The following is an 18,378-nucleotide window of genomic DNA, read 5'->3' as shown; positions in this document are numbered from 1 at the left end:
CGAAATAAGCTGTGGGAGGGTGATTGGAGAGTGCGTTAGGTATTCTGTTGAAGACGGCCAGACATTGGATCGATCCGTCTGATATCCGACCATGTTCTTTATTTTGTTTTATTGAGTAGGACACAGGTTCATCTCCCTCAGAAAGAGGATGTCCACTGTGTCGATGAATTTCTCCAGTTCTGGTTTGTCGTTGATGACTCCATTGGCATTGGTTAAAGAAAGTGAAAGGTTTTCCTTCTATGTAGAGGTATGGACTGTTGCTGGGCCTGAATATTTTAATGACTCCTTTAAATAGAATAAGAAGTTTTTACATCATGTCTAGTGCTCTTTTAAATTTTTTGAATGTTTTCTTGAGGACGGCGAAAATGTTTCATTCGCAGAGAACAGCAACAGATTTGGAAATCCTTGAAATCTTTTGTGGCAGTTGCCTGAGATTGAAAGTCTCTTGCCCGGCAGGTGTTGTGAAACTCGTTGCAGTGGTAGCAGCTGTTGCAGGCTGCGAACGAGTTGTCCTGTTCCACAGCGCAGAGAAGTTATTGTGATTGTCAGCTAGGGTGGTGCACCGGCGAATGTAGGTTGTTGCTTACGCGCCAGTGCAGCTTGACCTTGAGCCGCGTACATTTCCAGGGCTTTTTGACGCTAGGGGCACTGCCTCCAAGTGGCTGGGTGCTCTCCTTCATGGTTCACACTCTTCAATTTTTGTGTCTGGGTCTGGATGCAGTCCTTCAACAGGTGGTGACCAGTACTTTTTACACAGCGTAGTGGCAGACTGCAATAGTCTGCAACGTGTAAGAACGCCGGCATTATTTGCCCTGGGGTTGGCCCTCTTTTGGCTGGTAAGTTTCAATTTGTACCTTCGTATCCAACAAGTGACCAACATTACATACTGATTTACTGGTTGGTCCTGTAAGAAGGGTAATGCAGTACACCAGCTTGGCCATTAGCCATTTGTGATTGGATTCGTGTTTACTCTCAGAGAGGTCACAGTTCATAGCAAGTGATTTCTGGCGTTTCCTGATGTAGTGTTATAGGCCCCCTGCTGTTTCTTATCTATATAAATGATTTGGGAGACAATATTGACTGTGAAAATTTACTTACAGAATCTTTACTTAAAGAATTTACTTTATTTACTAGCGATTCATCAAAAACGTTAACACATTTAATCACACTAAGTGAGCGTGGAAGTAGTATCCAGGAAGTAACTGATGGAAAATGAAATTACTTTTAAAAATGTGAATTTAATTCCTAAAAACTTTTTCAAAAACAGATTTAAAATTATAAGCAGAAAAGCACCTTCGAAATATCAGTTACAATTTTATTTAGAGGCAGAAAGAACTATATTAACAGTATGAGCCTTCGAGCTGAGAAGCTTGCCTGCTCCCTTTCAACAAGGCCGTAGGTCATGACTGCTCACAACAACCTCTGAAAGAGTACACTGGTGCAAATCTGCAACACACCAGATTACTTTAAACAAAAACATTTTTAACAACTCACACAAACACGTAAACTATGCACCCCGTAAGAGGGATGGAAATGGTACAACACTCAAATTATTGGCCACCGAAAGTGCATTTTTTAAACTGCTCTTACGGTGGAAGGGTGGCAACCTTATAACCTAAAATGACTAAATAAAACCCATAAAATGAAGACTTACATAAAATGTACAACATGCTCTACATTACACATACACCACCTCGCAGGATGATAGGCAAGTTAAAAAAGTATTTCAAGATTTCGGGCTTTAAGCAATAAATTCGTTAACACCGAATCCGACAAGCTTGACAGAGGCAGCTATTGACGTATGGCAGATTGAGAGCCAGGGGGGTGGGGGGTGGGAATTACTGAACAACCAGGACCGCAGATTGCTCTAAACCTCCCCGGTTCCACAAGGGAAAAACGGACCACCCAATTCACAATTAACCACTTTCCCGTGGGTGGGCAAACGGAGAAGAATGGTGGGACGACCCCAAAACAAAGCGGCTGGTGACCTCACCAAGAAAACAAGTAGAATTTAACAAGTAAATAAGACAACATATCTCCAATCACTTAACTTCTACTAAACTGGGATTTCTGGCGAAGACCTGGCGCAGCAACCCCAACGCTCTCGCGAACCGTCCACTGCCAGCCGCTTCAACGGACGCGGGAAGGCGCGCCGATCTCCCGTCTCACGGCGTCGCAGCCCGGACAGCCCGATGTCGTGGTTTTGCTCGTGTTGCTCTCGTGTGAACCGCGAAGCCACTACCCCTTTCTATACGCTGCCCACTGGACTCACGTGGGGACCTTACATGCGCCGACGCTCAAGACGGACAAGTCATCTCGTGTCTCATACGCGACCGATCCAACCGCCAATGACCGTTGCCAGAGTAACTCGAGCAGACTGGCGGTCTAACGCGCAGACTCAGATACAGGAACTCAGACAGACAGGGTGACCACTAGCTGAGTTCTGTTAGTGGCGGAGAGGCATGATTCTCATTTTTTGGCATTAATGTTTGATCCAAACGACAGACATACTAGCACTCCGACGACAGGCAGGCACTAACTGCCTCACAAACTCAAACGAGAGACAGGCCAGCAACTGGTGACGCTAGATTGACCTAGCCTCACTCCGACTGACCGACTCGCCCGACTGACAGACTCACCGACTCAGACGGACTCCCTACCGAGCTCATAGCGCCACTTAAATGCACGCGAACAGGCAACCTTTCCCCTTTCCCACCAGAGAGAGACACTAAAGTTGCGATTGCCACGGCGGCGCCACCGCCGGAAACGGAAGGCGACTGTTTTACACTACGCGCTGCGGCGCGCTCTTCAAAACAGCAAATTTTACCACGGCTCAAATATGAGGTTGTTTGCAGATGACACTGTCGTTTATCAACTAATAAAGTCAGCAGAAAATCAAAACAAACTGCAAAACGATTCAGAAAATATATCTGTGTAGTGCAAAAATAGGCAATTGACCCTAAATAACGAAAAGTATGTGATCATCGACAAGAGTGCTAAAAGAAATCCGTTAAACTTCGGTTACACGATAAATCAATCAAGGGCCGTAAAATCAACTGAATACCGAGGAATTACAATTACAAACAACTTAAATTGGAAGGGACTCATAGGAAATGTTGTAGGGAAGGCTAACCAAGTACTGAGTTTTATTGGCAAGACAGTCAGAAAATGTAACAGATCTACTTAGGAGACTGTTTACACTATACTTGTCCGTCTCTTTTAGAATACTGCTACGCGGTGTGGGACGCTTACCTGAATAGATTCAGGGAGTACATCGAAAAAGTTCGAAGAAGGGCAGCACGTTTTGTGTTATCGCGAAATAGGGGAGGGAGTGTCAGTGAAATGACACAGGATTTGGGGTGGACAACATTAAAACCAAGGCGTTTTTCATTGCGACGGAATCTTCTCACTCAATTCCAATAAACAACTTTCTCCTCCGAATGCGAAAATATTTTGTTGACACAGACCAACATAGGGAGAAACGATTACCATGGTAAATAAAGGGAAAACAGAGCTCGTACAGAAGGATATAGGTGTTCGTTCTTTACGCTTTACGAGATTGGAACAATAGAGAAATGTGAAGGTGGTTCGATGAACCCTCTGCCAGGCACTTAAATGTGATTTGTAGAGTATCCATGTAGATGTAGATTAGTTTGACAGTGGTTTCATCCCTCAACCTGCTGCTCGTAGTTCAAGTTCGGTCTCTCTTCCCGATATTTGCCGACTCGTTTCCAGGTTTTCTCTCCGGTGGCCTATGTGTGGAAAAAAAGCATAATGGATCACAAATTTAGTATTGGAGGGAAGCGTGGAGGGTAAAAATCGTAAAGGGAGAAGCATCAGTACTGGCCAGAAAGTGACACTTTATTATATCGCCCCTATGCCCTACATATCATTTTAATGGGTCCAGTTACAAGATCCTTGAGTTCAGAATTTAACAACAGGGAGCGTCTGTTGTAATGGATCGAGATAGGTGATATTTTCGCTACTGAAGAGTTTGAAGCTTTCGATGGCCGTGGGGCAGAGACTTGAATGCTCCCATCGGTGTCAGGAGGAGCGGTAACTTCCATTTGTTTAGCATCGTTCTGTAGTGGTGCATATGCGTTCGGCGTTGTTGGGAGAGGCATCTGTCGTTGTACGATGTATGGCGCCGCCTGTGAATTCTTTCTTTTACGGCCATTTAAAATGGTTGCTTATCACCGTCGCTTCGTCAGCATCAGAATCGATGTGGAAAAAAAAGCATTTCGACATGTGGTGCTACAGAATAATGCTGAAGATCAAATGATTAGATCACGTGGCTAATGAGGATGTATAGAGTAGAATTGGGGAGAAGAGGAATTTGTGGCACAACTTGACTACAACAAGGGATCAGTTGGTTGGACACTTTCACTTCTTGTCCAAACTATTTATCGTCCATGTTTCAATTTCATACATGGCTACACTCCATACATACATTCAGAAAAGGCTCCCTGACAAATCTATACTCGATTGCTAACAAATTACTCTTTTACAGAAACACTTTCATTGCCATTGCCAGTTTATATTTTATATCGCCTCTACTTCGACCATCATCATTTATTTTGTTCCCCAAACAGAAAAACTCATGTACTAGTTTAAGTGTCTCAATTCCTAATATGATTCCCGCAGAATGACGTGATTTAATTCTACGACGTTCCATTATCATCGTTTTGCTTTATCTGATGTTCTCATAGTTTTTATTTCTTCTCCATGGATTTTAATTCCTACTCCAAATTTTAATTTGGTTTTCTTTACTGGTTGCTCAATATACAGATTGGATAACATCGGAGATAGGCTACAATCGTGTCTCGCTCCCTTCTCAACCGTCGCTTCCCTTTTCTGCCCCTCGACTCTTCTTTCTGCCATCTGGTTTCTGTACAAATTGTAAATATCCTTTTGCTCCTTGTATTTGAACCCTGCCACCTTCAGAATTTGAATGAGAGTATTCCAGATAACATTGTCAAAAGCTTTCTCTAAGTCTACAAATGCTAGAAACGTAGATTTGTCTTTCCTTAATCTAAGATAAGTCGTAGGGTCAGTATTGCCGCACATGATCAAACGTTTCTACAGAATCCTAACTGATCTTCCCCGAGGTCGACTTCTACCAGTTTTTCCATTCGTCTGTAAAGCATTCAAGTTAGTATCTTGCAGCCGTGAGTTATTAAACTGATAGTTCGGTAATTTTCAAACCTGTCAACATTTGCTTTCTTTCGGATTGGAATTATTACATTCACCTTGAAGTCTGAGGGTATTTCACTTGTCTTATACATCTTCCTCAACAGATCATGGAGATTTGTCAGGGTTGGCTTTCGCAAGGCTGTCAGTAGTTGTAATGGAATGTTGCCTGGTCCCGGGGCCTTGGTTCGACTTAGGTCTTTCAGTGCTCTGTCATATTCCCATTTCATCTTCATCGACGTCCTCTTTCATTTCCATAATATTGCCGGCAGCTACATCACCCTTGTATAGACCCTCTCTGTCCTCCTTCCCACTTTCTGCCTTCGCTTCTTTGCTTAGAACTGGTTTTCCATCTGCGGTCTTGGTATTCATACAAGTGGTTCTCTTCTCTCCAGAAGTCTCTTTAATTTTCCTGTAGGTCTTTTTATAGTTAGGATTATTCTTTCACGTTTCCATTTAACAATCACATTACCTGCAGTCGACTTGAGCACTTTTAGAAGGGCTTAAATGATCCTGGTGGATCTGTTACTCAGATGACATCTAATGATTAGTCCACGTTCGGAGTCACTGAGCTCTCCATTTCGAGCCATTCTACTGTTGCTGTCTCTGTCTTGAGAACACAGTAGTCTCCTCTTTCTTTTACACTGGCATTCTATAAGAATGTCTAGTTACATTTGATTATATAGTGTAGATTTAGATCTAGATGTAGAAAATCACATCTGAGAGGACAGCTTTTGGTCAGGGCTGCCTCATCCCAACAAACTCCCTCGTGTCATGACACCCAGCAGATAGACACCTCATACCCTTTTCTTTTTTTCTTTTTTGCAATTACACAAATGCGTCCTCGTAGTAGCTAAGACCTGATCATATAAAACACTAAAACAATAACAAACCGAGATGTAGAACATAAACAGGCTTACTGTATTTCCGAACAACTAACACTTCCATCCACATTAAGAGAACACACACACAAACACAAGCGATCTCATCCAAAGAAATTCCCCTATAATTAACATATCCCCTACGCCACACATTAACACATGTCTCTACGAAACAGAGAAACGGATATCAGGTTGCGTACATACACAACAAAGCAAACAAAAGTGACAGTTGGCAACATTTTAAACAGCAAAAACAAGCAACAAAAAGTGCTTTCTTACCTAGGAATAAGAGAATATCGAAAATAATTGTAATATAGCAACATGTCAATGCGAATATTATATGGCACATTTATATGCTTAAAAACAATATGAATAACTGGCCGCTGAGAAGAAACGAAACGCATATGCCATAAAAACAAGCAACCCTTTATTTTGATGTACTGACGGACTACACATCTCCAAGAAGATGACAGCAGTAATAATTTATCAAACAAGTTTAATGTTACTTTTAATGTTAAGTAATTTATGAAGTTGTGGAGACATTAGCGTGAAATAAATGTACGGTAGTCTACGTTTCTTATCGGCAGGTGCCTCTCTTCAAGGACAACGTGGTTACGAGTCTGTGGGGAACTGAGGATTGAGAGTCAGCGGAGGGAGCGCCCATCTCGGCAAGGTTTCTTCGAAACGCCGCTGGGTGACTGATTGCGGCTGCTATTCTTCAGGGAAACTGGCAAGAGGGGCTTAGAAGACTGGGAAGTAATTAAAAGACGACTTCCGAGAAAGGTGTGGAGGGGCCAAGACCGATTTCTCTTTCTGTAGGAAAAGAGGCAACAAGGTCTGTTAAGCGAAGTGCTAAAACATCAAATATGAAACCTCCATTTACAATTTAAAAGCTTATCTGCACCAAGTTGCAAACAGGGCGTATTTAATTCCAAACGTAGCTGCAAAGAGAGAAAAACGTGCTCAGAAAGCAGCAACCTAGAGAAAGTGCCTAGCTGCATGCCCTATAGACACGTACCTTTACGTTTTTTTATTGTTTTTTGAACCTCAGAAGTAACGTCCTTACTGACACATGTGTGCACATATACAGACAAATAATTATAACTTCAGAAAAATTGGATACTTTATTCAAAAGAAAGAGCTTCACAAATTCAGCTGGTCAGTAACGCTTTGGTCCACCTCTGGTCCTTGGTATTGACTGATAAAGTTGTTGGATATTCTCATGAGGGATATCATGCCATTTTTTGTGCAAATGGTGCGTTAGGCCGTCAGAATCCATAGGTGGCTGGGTGGCGCTGCTCATAATGCTCCAAACATTCTCAATTGAGAGGGGAGGTGGGAGTAGATCTGGCAACCTTGCTGGCCAAGGTAGAGTCTGGTAGGGTTGGCAAGCACGGAGACAAACAGTAAAAAATCTCGTCGTGTCAGGGCGGGTATTATCTTGCTGAAATGTGAGACCACGAAGAGCAATAAAATGGGGCGTTGAATATCGTCGATGTACCGCTGTGCTGTAAGGATGCTACATATGACAATCAAAATAGTCCTGCTATGAAAAGAGATGGCTCCCCAAGCTATCACTCACCGTTGTCGGGCTGTATGGCGAGTGTAAGTAAGTTTGGTATCCCACTGCTGTCCCAGGCGTCCCCAGACCCGCCTTCGCTGGTTATCGGGCATCATTTCGAAGCAGGACTCATCACTGAAGACAATCCTACTCCAGTCAGTGAGACTCCAAGCCAATTCTCGAGACTCCCCAAACATTGGTGGGACACCAACTTGACATCTGAGTCGATGGTCTGGGATGCCATTTCTTTCATGATAGGATCTCTATGGTTACCATCCGTGGTACCGTTACGGTAGAGAGGTACATCGACGTATTCCACGCAGCGTATTGTTACAGTTAATGGCAATCGAGTCTAGACTTATATTTCAACGGAATAACACCCGCTCACACAGGACGAGAGTTTATACAGCTTGTTTCGAGTTTATCAAACCCTAGTTTGCCGTCAAGATCGCCGGATCTCCGCTAGTTGAGAACGTCTGGGAGATTATGGACAGGACCACCCTACTATCGCCAGATTTTGACGATCTGACACGCCAGCTGGACAGAATTTGGCAAGATGCACCTTATGAAGACATCCAACACCTCTGTCAGCCAGTGCAAAGAAGGACAAGTGGTGGACCAAGACTTTACTGACTTGCTCAATTTTTGAAGCTCTTTCTCTTAAATGTCAACCGGTCTACGGTCATTCCCAAAAATGTCTCTTCCATGTCCCTAGACTCGTTTCAAGTGCCAGATCATGTAGAAAATGTGGCATATTTTTCTCGGACCCTACTAGACAGCACGTTGTAGAAAATAGGTAAGCAAGGAATTTGTTCCTAAAGATATAGTAAAAGTTGTTGTCAGCTAGAGCTGTGAACCTATATGAAATAAGTCTTAAGCATTCGCTCTCTTCTTTAAAATCAAAGATGCTGAAACGTTATTGTCAGAGTAGGGGTGAAAAACTCCAAATATGACATGATCAAGGTGTCTCATACAAATCCATCGCAGACAGCAATTAAAATTATTACTCTAAAGAGAAGTACGGAAAAATATCAGTGTGTTCAAAAGAGGAAAGATTATTCTTCCGAAAGGCTAACCATGTTTTTCAGTTGCAAAACAGGAAGACCTGTTGACGATATGCCGTTTCTTCCTCAACAGCACGGAGAGTTCTACAGTAAACTCAGAATGAATTCCACAAGAGAAAGATTTGTTAAAATTCGCTTTTATTGTTCCGTTGTAAAAATTTGAAAGATATGAAAAAAGATTTTTGTAGACTACAGTTCTACAAGCTAAAGTAACACTGCAATGTATCTGTACTTGTATTATCACATTTAAGACGTAGTGCTTGAATACTGTGTTATATTTTTAATGCACGTAGAGCCGGCAATACAAATGTCCCACCTATTGAAGTAAAGAAACATAAGACACGATAGCTTTTAAACTGGCTCTTCGGGTATCACTTGGCAGGATAAAAACATGGGGCCAACAGTAGAAGCTAAACTCCGGTAATCAACGCAGATTTATCTCTGGAGGCCCCTCAGCATTCAGTCAAAGTAAAGAGTCCCTCAGCATTCATTCAAAGTAGAGAAAGCTCCTGTTCTTTGGCTGACTACAGAACGACACCGGATGATGTCCACACGAGAGTCTGTACACAGAAGATTCAAACAAAATCCAACATCTGAAATTTACGAAAAATACAGAAAACCGGTGGACGAAATGAAGCGGAACCTGCGAAATGCTCTTTCTATTGTATGCAGAAAGTTGAATCATGTTGTACTGAGGAAAATCTGTGCCGATTCAGCTTAGGAGAGACAGACTGAAATGCTTTTTCTCAAGCCTCTGCTGAGTAATTAAACATTTTTTTCCTCGTAGCTACTTATCTTTGAAGTTGGGATAAACTACAGCCACAAGGCAGCACCTATGCAATATTGCAGTTTTCTGACAATATGTTTCTGCACACACAGTACGGAATGTCATTGTAAGAATCCTTTCGGAGGTGATGGGTAATAATCGAGTAACCATTGTACAGTGATGTCTATACAACCTGGATGTAGAAGTCAGATCTCTGAGTTTAGAACTGCAGCGTGTCTGCAAATGCACGTGCTTCGCATCGTTCGCCATATTGTTGTTTGGCAAACAAATTTCCATCGTTCTGCCTGTGACAAAGAATTGCAAACTGGTTTCTTGTTTTGAACTTGATGTCAACATATGATGTAATAGGCTGATGAGGAAGCGGAATTGAAAAGTATTTTCCTTTCGTGTTCTAGTGACATTTCCTAGCAGCCATGCTGTAGTTTGGCAAGAAACGAAATATGAGCGTCTATGGATGGCACGATCAGATAGCTGAAGTTCAACACCCAGGTAGTATAGAGATCATTGCCACTGTTCCTGCGCATCCCGTATAGAATATCTTTACAAATTCTTCTGATGTGGCAGGAAATGAATGAGTTATTGAGTGGGCCCTTTTGGGGACTAATAGACACTGTAACTTGGATATTCACCAAATAGCAGATGGTTGGTTAAAATGTACACCAGTAACCCGTCTGGCTCCCCAACACGAACTAAGAGCGTGTGCCACATAGACCCCTCCGTGTGTGGTAAGCTCACATCACTTTAGTTACAGGCCAAATCCAACAACTCACCCCAGGAAGGACCATACGGTCTACAACAAACAGCGCTTATAATCAGTAGTGTCAACTACTCAATGATAACAAACAATGATGTAAAGTACCAGATTAAAAACTGCAAAATACTGGCTTGGTGCTTACAGTAACCTCCAACTTGACACAAACAGCCCCAAAAGTGATCACTGAAAGGCGTAAGGGAACCGGATTCCTGGCCAGGTCATATCTGATCAGAATTAACAACCTTAAAGTACACTACTTTCTGAACAGTCTTCATATATAAGTTCAAATAAATGTCAAGGAGGCCAATAGCTGCAAGACTACACGTAGGCGGTGGATGACACTCCCTTCCTGCTCCTGACTACTAACAAGTTCTCCAATTCATCTTGGCATATTTGGCACACTACAACTGACTGATGCAGTTCGTAACGACGAGAGCCGCTAATGGCCCGCTAAACTCACCGGTAGCAACGGTCAACGCTGCACGTAAACGCGGGCCCCAACAGCCCAACGGTCAACTGTTTCAACTCGCTGCAAACTCCAAGTACTCATGAACGCTCGTCCAACTCCGTGTCTGACACACCACTCACTACCACATAGCCCAGAAAGAATGCATAACCAAGCAAAATCGATGAAACGCGCTCACAAGTGGCGCACTCACAGAAGCCGCCATGGCTCATTTGGCAATTCGAAAAATACCCAGGTGTGGTAACTCAAAATCATCAAGCGTCTATAGTTATCCACAGTATCCGAAGCCTCCGAGTAAATGATGGGGAAGGGGTTACGTTGGATCGGCTGATGTCATTTGACTTCCGTCCTACCTCTGTGACCTGGTTTGAGCCTCGCCAACGTCTGTGTGAGTGTTTGAGTAACATGGTTGAGTACACGTTTGCAGAATACACCGATATGGTCCTTCTGAACCGCAAAGCTTACGGTAATGGAAGAGCTGCTCATCACCTAAGTTCGACATCCACAACGCTCGATTTTGCTGCATACCCTTTCCGCCAAAATTGCGTAACGGCTTCGAGAAAGGGTCAGCAGGAGCTACTGTGGTGCTCCAAAAAGTCGCTGCACACCTGAATTGGAAGAGGCCGTTCGGCGTCACGTTGAAGAGAACCCGTCAACGAATACACGAGCAGTTTCTTAGGCTGTTAATGAGTGGCACTGTAAAACAAATGGTGGACTGGGTCATGCAAAATCAGTTACTTGTAAAAGTAGTCGCATTACCAACATCTTTTCAAATGACTGTAGCACGCAATCGGTACGTTCCCGGACATGGGTTCCATTTCAAATTATTGTCTACTCACTCTCCTCTAAAAGTCCTAGAAGTTTGAACGGGAATTTCGGAAAACCCTGTGCATGTACTCAATGAACAAGAAGCGTCATACAAAACAAAATTACTCTACACTGGCTTATAACATGGATAAGCAAACAGCAAATTATGATCGAGTAATTAAGAAATGCAAAAAGATGAAGTACAAAAATTAAATTCTTTGTTTAGAATCATTTGATGTGAAATAGTTAACAATAGAAAAAATTACATACCATAATAACATGAGACAGCGCAAAATGAACATAGTGTACGGGATAATTGCAGCAAAATTGAAAGTTAGAGTGAATTAATCCCACCTGTATACAGAGTCAAGTAGGTGCGATAGCAGCAAGGAATATTCTAGAAGCATGTAAAATGTGTGACATAGCCCCATAGAAGAAAGTTATACGTTATATAAAAACGCTCAATCACCTCTCAAATGACAATAAAGATTTAAGTTTATAGGAGGCTAACAAAACGATGGTACAGAATTTTATTTGTTAAAAGATCGTGGTGGCGCCATGAGTCAGTTCATGGTACTTTCACTTCTCCTGGAACTGCTAGTGGCAGCCGGAAGTTCTGCAGAAACATAAGATAAGTCGGCTGCTGAAAGTGTTCCAGTGGACATTTGATATTGTTTATTTTGATAAATTACCTATGAAAGTAAAACTTGAATTTAGCGTTATCGTTCGAAGGTTACTCTGGAAACAAGTAACATTAAATCGTCTGTGGGCTGGAGCAAATATAGGAACTTGTGCAGTCATGAGTACCCCGAGGTCCTATCTTTTTTTTATTTTTATTTTTGGGAGTCATAAGTCTTCAAACTTCTTTGATGTGGCCTACAACGAACTGATTTGCTGTCCCATTCCCTTCAGCTCAGAGTTGCAGTTGCAACCCACGTCCTCAATCAAACTGAAGAGTCAAAGAAACTGGTACACCTGCCTAATATCGGGTAGGGCCTCCGCAAGCAGGCAGAAGTATTGCAACACGACGTGGCATGGACTCGACTAATGTCTGAAGTAGTGCTGGAGGGAACCGACACCATTAATCCTGCATGCCTGTTCATAAATATGTAAGAGTACGAGGGAATGGAGATCTCTTACGAATAGCCGGTTGCAAGGCGTCCCAGGTATTCTCAATAATGTTCATGTCTGGGTAGTTTGGTGGCCAGCGGAACTCAGAAGTGTGTTCCTGGAGCTACTTGTAGCAAATCTGGACGTGTAGAGTGTCGCATTGTCCTGCTGGAATTACAAAGTCCGTCGGAATGCACAGTGGACATGAATTGATGGAGATGATCAGACGGGATTCTTATGTACGTGCCACCTGTCAGTCATATCTAGACGTATCAGGGGTCCCATATCACTCCAACTGCACACGCCCCCAAACCACTACAGAGCCTCCACCAGCTTGGAAAATCTCCTTCTGACATACAGGATCCATGGATTTATGAGGTTGTTTCCATACCCGTACATGTCCCCCCTTTCGATACAATTTAAAACGAGACTCGCCCGACCAGGCAACGTACTCCCAGTCATCAACAGTCCATTGTCGGTGCTGACGAGCCGAGGTGAGGCGTAAAGCTTTGTGTCGTGCATCCATCAACGGTACACGGATGGGTCTTGCTACGCGAAAGCCCATATCGATTATGTTTTGTTTGAATTGTTCGCACCCTGACACTTGTTGATGGCTGAGCATTAAAATCTTTAGCAATTTCCGGAAGGGTTGCACTTCTGTCACGTTGAATGATTCTCTACAGTCGTCGTTGGTCCCGTTCTTGCAGGATATCATTCCGGCCGCAGCGATGTCAGAATCTGATGTTTTACCGGTTTCTCTGGTGAAATGGTCCTATGGGAAAATCCCCACTTCATTGCTACCTCGGAGATGCTGCGTCCTATCGCTTGTGGGTAGACTATAACATCACGTCCAAACTCACTTAAATGTTGATAACCAGCCATTGTAGCAGCAGTAACCGATCTATGAACTGCACCAGACACTTGTTGTCTTATATAGGCGTTGCCGACCGCAGCGCCGTATTCTACGTGTTTACACGTCTCTGTTCTTGAATACGCATACGTATACTAGTTTCTTTGGCGCTTCATTGTGTTTGTTGTGTGTCTTCCAATCTCTGTCTTGTTCTACAATTTTTACGCTCTACAGCTTCATATGGAAGTTATTCCCTGATGTCTTAACATATGATCTATCATCCAGTTTCTTCTTCTTGTCACCGGTTTCGATGTTCCATTCTTCGCAGATTCTGTTGAGAATCTCTTCATTCCTTACCCAGTCAGTCTACGTAATTTTCATCATTTTTCTGTAGCACCACATCCTAATGCTTCGATTCTGATCCAGATTTCACACAGTCCATGATTCACTACCATCGATGCTGTGGTCCAAATACATATTTTGCGCATGACTATGACAGTTTACTTTTTCATGCCCCCCATGCTTCGTTTGTCATGGGTTGTGTTCCTTCCAAGATAACAGAATTTCTTAACGACGTCTACTTGATCACAAATTTTGATGTTACGTTTCTCGATAATCTCATACCTCGCTACTTCTCATTACTTTCGTCTTTACTCTCAATCCATATTCTGTACTCATGAGACTGTTCATTCCGCTCAACAGATCCTGTAATTCTTCTTCTTTTCCACTGAAGATTGCAATGTCATATTCGAACATCGTCATTGATATCCTTTCAGCGTGAATTTTAATCCCACTTTTGAATCTTTCTTCTATTTTCGTCAGTTCTTCTTCGCTGTTTTAATGAACAGTATGGGTGAAGGGCTGCATCCCAGCTCATAACACTTTTAATCGGAGCACATCTTTCTTGGCCTTCCGTACTCTCCCTACAGGTTACTTCCATTTTTCTCAGAATTTCGAAATTCTTGCGTCATTTTCTTCTGTCGTATATTTTCTCCAGAGACAAATGTAATGAACTTGTGTTGATTTATTCCTTTATCTCTTCTATTATCCAGCACAACGTCAATACTGCCTCTCCGGTGACTTTACCTTTCCTAAAGCCAAACCGATCGCTATCTAAAAGTTTCTGTTTTCCTTTTCGTTCTCCTGCGTATTATTCTAGTCAGCAACTTGGATGTATAAACTGTTAAGATGACTGCATGGTAGTTATCGCATTTATTAACTCTTTTATTTTCGGAGCTGTGTGGGTATATCTCTGAAAGTGTGATGGTATTTCTCCAGCTTCATAGATTCTATAAGCCAACTTGAATTGTCATTTGGTTGCAATTTCTCCCTGCGTTATTTGATTTTAAATCTTCCAGAGCTGTTTCAAATTCTGGCTCTAATACTGGATCCTATATCTCCTCAAATGCTTCTCCAATTTCTCCACCTATAACAGCATCTGTCATTCCTCCCCTTCATACAGTCGCCCTCTGTATTCTCCTCCACATGTTAAAATCCCGTTGCACTCGTAACGTTCCCTTCCCTGATTTTTATTACACCGAATGTTGTTTTGACTTTTCTGTATGCTGAGTAAATCCTTCCGACGATAATTTCCTTTTCTATTTATCCACATTTTTCCTGCAGCCACTTTGCCTTGGCTCTGATTCACTTCCATTTATTTTATTCCTAACTGACTTATATGGCTGTATTCCTGTTTCTTCAGGAATTTTTTTTTTTACTTCCTTCTATCGTCGATCAACTGAAATACTACTTCTCTTGCCCATGACTGCTTCGCAGTTACCTTCCTAATACCTACATGTGTCTTTCCAACATAACTGATTTCTCTTTCTCGAGATGTCAACTTCTCTTCAGCTGAACTATCTACTGTGTTATTCCTTATATCAGAATCCACAGTTTGTGTCTCATCGTTCTTCCGCACTGATTCCTCCGTACAATTCTCTTATTAAACTTTGGTCTGCTCCTCATCATTTAGCTACAATATAGCAGGTCAGCATCTGAAAGCACTTAATTCCATAAATTATCTGGGAGTAGGCATTAGGAGTGATTTAAAATGGAATGATCATATAAAGTTGATCGTCGGTAAAGCAGAACTCAGACTGAGATTCACTGGAATAATCCTAAGGAAATGCAATCCGAAAACTAGGGAAGTAGGTTACAGAACACTTGTTCGCCCACTGCTTGAATACTGCTCAGCAGTGTGGGATCCATACCAGATAGGGTTGATAGAAGAGATGGAGAAGATCCAACGGAGAGCAGCGCGCTTCGTTACAGGATCATTTAGTAATCGCGTAAGCGATACAGAGATGATAGATTAACTCCAGTGGAAGACTGCACGAGAGACGCTCAGTAGCTCGTTACGGGCTTTTGTTGAAGTTTCGAGAACATACCTACACCGAGGGGTCAAACAGTATATTGCTCCCTCCTACGTATATCTCGCGAAGAGACCATGAGGATAAAATCAGAGAGATTAGAGCCCACACAGAGGCATACCGACAATCCTTCTTTCCACGAACAATACGAGACTGGAATAGAAAGGAGAACCGATAGAGTTAATCAGGTACCCTCCACCACACACCGTCAGGTGGCTTGCGGAGTATGGATATAGATGTAGATGTAGAGTGGTACTAAGCGGTCATACAGTACCTCCCATTAAGGTGGCGCAAGGCTGTGGCATTGAACAGAGATTATGTTGAAAAATACTGTTTTTTTAACCAAAAGAGTGGGTAATAACATGGTGTATTGGAATCCTGAATTAATAAAAGTTGTTGCATTGTTTACAGAACGCCCCTTGTGTTATTCCTGGCAGCAGCTTGGAAGCTGGTAGTACAGTAGCTCTCGCAGTTTTCTGCACTTGATATCTTCGGGTTTACTTGGACGGAAGTCTTCCGAAAATGTGATGGAGTATCTCGAGACAAAAAATATTCGTACAGACTGTCAATGTTAGCATGAGTTACGAAGGCATGGGGCACCGTAGTAAAACGGATGAATGATTAATAACTGGATGAGTGACAGTCATGTTTATGTAGAGGTCCTTTCCACTCTGTGTAGCGGGTCGCCTGTGACCATCAGCAGTGGTAGTCGCAGCCTGCTCCTGCTCCTCCACATGGCGGTACTTGCAGACGTCTGCTCTGGTCGCGCCAGGACATTGATCGGCCCACGCTATGCCGCCCGCGGGGCCTACCGCTCCCCTTGATGGATTACGCGGCTGGCCCCTTTGGACGGCGCTCGTTTTCTTTTCATCATCACTCTGCATGCCACGCCATGTTTCTTTTATTTTACATATCTTTTGTTTGGAAAGCAATAACTCATCCCTGGAGTGAAAGTCGAACTTTAGCGCCGCTGCTGTAGCAAGGTCCTTCAAGATATGCCCCGAGCAAGCAAGTGTTTTACCCTCAGTGGGACTTCGGGTGTAGGAATTTAAATGGAACGTACAGTGTTTACGTATTCCTTACTGTAGGAGGGGGGGGGTGCTGTATAGACAGACGTGCGAAGTACATTTGATGTTTGAATACGTATTGTGATAACTGTCTTAAGAAGGTTGTTCGGCAACCCAGATGCTATGGAAGGATCTCAGACCTTGTAGCTACAAACTGGCCTGACCTTACCGACCGTGTCGATATAGGGACGGGGGCCAGTGATAAAGATGTGTAACTCACAGAAACAGATAGGGGTGCGTCACACAGATAGTATCACAGAGTGCCCCTGTGAGCTACACCATCAAGAATCTCTTCCGAGCTTTTGCCAAGGTCAATCTGTAGGTTCCTTTTTTTCTTTACTTTTTGTTTAGTCTCGGTTCTGTTTTTATAAGAATATGCATTCAAATCACTACCAGTATCAAGTTTTACAGCTTCACAAATACCATCTTCTTTACACGACACATAGCTTCATGTTGATCCACCATACAACGGCCACGAGTCCTCAGAACAAAAGCGTTGTAGATTGGAAATAAGAGGTACCAATATCTTTACTAAAAACTTCAACAACATTAAATGCATGGTAGGTGATGACGCAACTGTTATTAAAACTTTAAAGCTACCAGTACACTCAATACCTCCACATCGAACAGCAGCCATAACAAGCCATCCAGTACCATGTTTAACTTTATCACCCACTGTAGCTACTGTTGTGGTCTTCTGTAAGAAGACTGGTCTGCTGCACCTCTCTATGCTACTCTATCCTGCGCAAGCCTATTCATCTTCTCATTGTCACTGCAACCTGCATCCTTCTGAACCTGAGTGCTGTATTCATCTCTTGGCCTCCCTCTACGAGTTTTTCCCTCCACACTTCCCTCCGCTTCTAAATTGGTGATCCCTTGATGTTTCAGAATGTGTCCTGCTTCTAGTCAGGTTTTGCCTCAATTTTCTTTTTTCCCCAATTCTATTGAGTACCTCCTCATTAGTTGTGTGATCTATCCGCCTAATCTTCAGCATTCTTCTGTAGCACCAAATTTCCAAAGATAGTTCATGTGTAAACTGTTTATCGTTCATATTTCACTTCCACACATGGCTACACTCCATACAAATCCTTTCAGAAAAGAATTCCCGACGCGTGAATGTATATTCTATGTTAACAAATTTCTCTCTTTGAGAAAAGCTATTCTTGCCATTTCCAGTCTACAGTTTATATCCTCTCTGTTTCGGCCATCACCAGGTATTGTGCTGCCCAGATAGCAAAACTCATCTACTGCTTTCTATGTCTCCTTTCCTAATCTAATTTCCTCAACATCGCCCGATTTAATTACATTACATTCCATTATTCTCGTCTTGCTTTTGTTGGTTGATATTCATCTTCTAACCTACTTTCAAGACACAGTCCATTTTGTTCAATTGCTCTTCCAAGTTTCTTGCTGTCTCTGACAGAATTACAATGTCATCGGAAAACCTCGAACTTTTTATTTCTTCTCCCTGA

The sequence above is a fragment of the Schistocerca gregaria genome, chromosome 7 (assembly GCF_023897955.1).
Source record: "Schistocerca gregaria isolate iqSchGreg1 chromosome 7, iqSchGreg1.2, whole genome shotgun sequence".
Lineage (NCBI taxonomy): Eukaryota > Metazoa > Arthropoda > Insecta > Orthoptera > Acrididae > Schistocerca > Schistocerca gregaria.
This window is presented reverse-complemented; position numbering follows the sequence as displayed.